This window comes from Haplochromis burtoni, unplaced genomic scaffold (assembly GCF_018398535.1).
Source record: "Haplochromis burtoni strain Fernald_Lab_line unplaced genomic scaffold, NCSU_Asbu1 Contig_2360, whole genome shotgun sequence".
NCBI lineage: Eukaryota > Metazoa > Chordata > Actinopteri > Cichliformes > Cichlidae > Haplochromis > Haplochromis burtoni.
In genome coordinates this window covers 9,449-13,196 of record NW_024584721.1, presented here as the reverse complement: position 1 = coordinate 13,196, position 3,748 = coordinate 9,449, and the positions used below count along the sequence as shown (strand labels likewise).

General features: G+C 43.7%; 1 long non-coding RNA gene across 1 annotated transcript; it reads right to left on the bottom strand.

Annotated features, from left to right (window-relative positions):
• Positions 1 to 3,344: 3,344 nt before the first annotated feature.
• LOC121813730 lies at positions 3,345 to 3,742 on the bottom strand. Its single transcript, XR_006053843.1, has 2 exons — positions 3,487 to 3,742; positions 3,345 to 3,390 (listed from the first exon to the last, which is right to left on the bottom strand). It is a non-coding gene; the product is annotated as an uncharacterized LOC121813730 (long non-coding RNA).
• Positions 3,743 to 3,748: the final 6 nt, after the last annotated feature.

Below are 3,748 nucleotides of genomic sequence, written 5' to 3'. Positions count from 1 at the left end.
CCTTAGCTGCAGCCTCGAAGCGAGCATAGAAAGTGTTCAGCTCGTCTCTTCTTTGATTCAGTGTCATTTGTACTTTTCTGGTTTTCTTATGTTATATTTAAAGTTTCTTGTCTTTAGTTTTCTGTCACTTTGCTTTCGCTGTTCCACATCTCACGTTCTTTTACCCCTGTCCTGGTGTTCCATGTTCCCTCTCTGTTTCCACAATCACTCATGTCCCCATGTTTGTTTCTCTCCCGGTTTCAGTGTTAAGCTTGTGTACAGAGAGGCGGTCTTTGTTCGCCTCTCCGTATGTGTCTTGCTTCCTGTTTTATTTTGATAGTCCCATCTCCTGTGTATTCAGTTTTGCTTCCTGCCTGTCTTGTTATGTCAGGTTAACTGTGTTTGCCTTGTGTTGCACATTCCCTCGTTACCTTCTGTGTATATATTGTGTTAGTGTCATTTGTTTGTAGTCGGCAATTTCCATGTTTAGGTCTCACGTCATCATGTTTTCAGGTCTCGTACATTTAGGCTCTAGTTGTTTTCAGGAAAGCTCGCCAGCGGCTTTACTTCCTGAGGAAGCCGAGGAAGTTTGGCATGAACGCTAACATCACCTCACATTTCTACAGGTGTGCGATCGAGAGCTTGCTGACGAGCTGCATTACAGTTTGGTACGAAGCTGCTCTGCCAGCAGCCGTAAATCACTACAGAGGGTGATGAAGGCAGCAGAGCACATCACTGGCACGAGGCTTCCTGCCATTCAGGACATTTATCTTCAACGGTGAAAAACCACATCCTTGCAAAACATGTGGGAAAATTTGCCTTTTAGAAATTACTTGTTAAAGCACATGAGAATTAACGACACATGAGAAGTAATAACCTTGTCAAATGTGCCAGTTTTGTTTTTGCATCTAGTAGTGTGTTGTTGCATCACATGAAGACACACACAAGTCAGAAGCCGTAGCCCTTCTAGAGGGAAAATTATATATGGGAAGAAAGAGCCTTAATGTTATGGCATGCATAGGTTCTTTCTCTTCAGCACCCTCTGCTGGTCATAATGGGAATTCTCACCTGCTTTTATTTTGGTGGGGTTTTTCTGTGTTCCTGTGGGTAGAGGAAACAGGAAGCTGGTCGCTTCTTAGCCTGCAGATGTGCCTCAGGCTTTTGTCACACTCACATGTTGAAGTTTCTGCCCAGCTCGAGTCTTTTCTTATTTAAAGCACATTATTTAATGTACCATGAGAAAACTGAAGATGTACAGCATGGACATATGAAAGTCTCTGTGTAAATAAAGTTTTTACAACGTTTTCTGATGGCTGATTATTTAGTGTTCATTCAGTGCTGCTGGTTTCAGTCATTGTGCAAATGTCCTGTTTCTAAGGTTGGAAACCTGCAGTCAGCTGAGACTGAAGACGTCACCTGATGATGATGAAACGTTTCTCCCACTGAAAACATCCAGATGAACAGAATCAACTTTTTGGGATTTGCTTACCTGGATGACTGAGCGTGCATGTTGGTGTTCCAGGATATTGGAACACCAACATAATCCCTGGAGCAACCTCTCAGTGTCATGATTACAGGAATGCATCGACTCTAACGCAGCCCACATGAGGCTAAAGCTTTACATGCTTTTATTTTGAGAAGGTTCAAAGACAGGGGGGCAGGTAAGTAGGTTTCCTGCAGAGGGACAGAGCAGGGAGACACCAGAGAACTGCCCGAGAGAACGACTGCTGAGTATCAGTGCAGTCAGAATTGCTTATATAGTATTTATTAGAGTCCTTTCTTGTGTTTCACTTTTAGAGTTTCTGTGTCAGGGAGGTAAGTGAAGGCTTCAGAAGGCTGAGTGGGTGGAGAGTGGATGGGCAGGTGAGTTTTCCAGCTCTGTTACAAGTCAGTCCTTTCCAAACAGCAGACAATGAGAGAATCCTTCAGGTTTCAGGTAACTCAAGTCCACAGAGCTATGAGCAGACACAAGAGAACATGGTGAGGTAACAGAAGCTACAAGCACAAACTCATAAGTCATAAATTAAAGCTGAATTACCACCAGAATGAAGACAACAATCTGACAAAGAGTGGATGTTTCAGCTGGACCTTTCATTCCCCAAAACACGAGGAGTTAATGAGATCTGGTTAGGAGGTTAGCAACACTACAAGCACCAACCAGCTTGCAGCCAAAGCTCTGCACAGCCCCATCAGCAATGAGTCCCCAGCCTCACTCAGACTGCTGCCAAAGCTCTGCTGGAGGTGGGAGTTGAAGATCACCTGAACCACTTTGATACGCCAGGCCTGTCCAGCATTCTCCCCCACCACCTGACTCAACTCACCCCCAGATGGTGATCAGATGACAGCTCAGCTCCTCTCTTCACCAGAGTGTCCAGAACACACTGCTGCAGACCTGATGATGCAATTACAGAGTCAAGCATCAACCTATACTGTGGTTAGCACACAAGTCCAGTAAAACAGAAACCACCATTGTGTCACTCTGACACATAAAGTCCTCAGAAGCACAATAGAGCTACCAGATGATGCAGCGTCCAGGATCCTGCTCAGAGACCTCAAGAAGGCCAGGCACTCTGAAATGTTGTTCAGAGCAGAAGCACAGAGGAGAGTCTGGACCTGCCAGAGGGGAACACACTTAAAGTACATGAGCAGGACAATGATGAAGGAGAGCATCATCATCTGATGTGATGAGTTCAAAGAGAATAAATGGAACAAGCATGAGATGGTCTTCCTGGTTGGACTTTTAGCTTCATGTGAGAGATTTTACCTTAAAGAGATAAACCTCTGTTACTCTGTTTATTTTGCTTCTGCTGCATTTCTGCATGTCCTCATCCACTAAATATAAAATAGTGTAAATGAGCAGCTTTTGATGTTTGACAGTTTTTATTGTGTCTGAACGTTCCTGCAGTTGGTTTGTGGTTGATGTGGATTTGCTGCTCATGTGAATCCTCCCACAGTGTTTCATTAGCAGCTGTAACCACAGTGACTCTGATAAAACAGGAATTAGCAGAATCCATCTGATATGAAGCTGTGCTTTGAATACCACTTCCCTCCTCTTTGAAGAGTAGTCAGATATCTGTGTTCAGGTTTTTGTACAGCCTCTTCTACACTTTGTATCACTGTGTTTCTAGAGCACAGTAGTAGAGAGCTGTGTCTGCCAGGGTTAGGGCTGCTATGGTCAGATTAGTTGATGTAGGTGATGTTTCTGAGTCATATCGATTATCAGGATATATACCACTCTGTGATCTTGCTCCTTTGAGAGTATAAACTGAGGAGCCTGAAGGTCAGAATCATGTCTGTACCAATAAAGTCAAAACTACCTTGTCTCATAGCTACATGTGAGTGTGACAGATTCTCCTTCTGTTTCAGTGACTTCAGGTTGTTGAGGAGTGATTGAGTCTCCAGCTGTTAGTCCTGGAAAAAGAAAGAAGAAAAGTAGTGAAATGCAGTCTGTATATCTGCTTAATGCAGCAGCTTCAACTAAACTTTAATCCCTGTTCTTAAACTCACCTATAATGTGAGATAGAAGCAAAAAGAGGTGCAGCAACATGTCTTTGGAGTTATTAAAGCCAGACAGACAGCACATGAACAATGTTCTTCCACTGCAGCACAATGACCAACAAATAATGTCATTGGATGAGCTCAACTTCAGTGGGCGGGGCCAGTTTAATAGCTCAGCCAATCAAACAGTTTTGTGCTTCCACAGCAGCTCTGTCTCTGTCTCTGATCTTTACTGCTTCATTTCTCTGTTGTCTTTGTCATCAGTCCAATG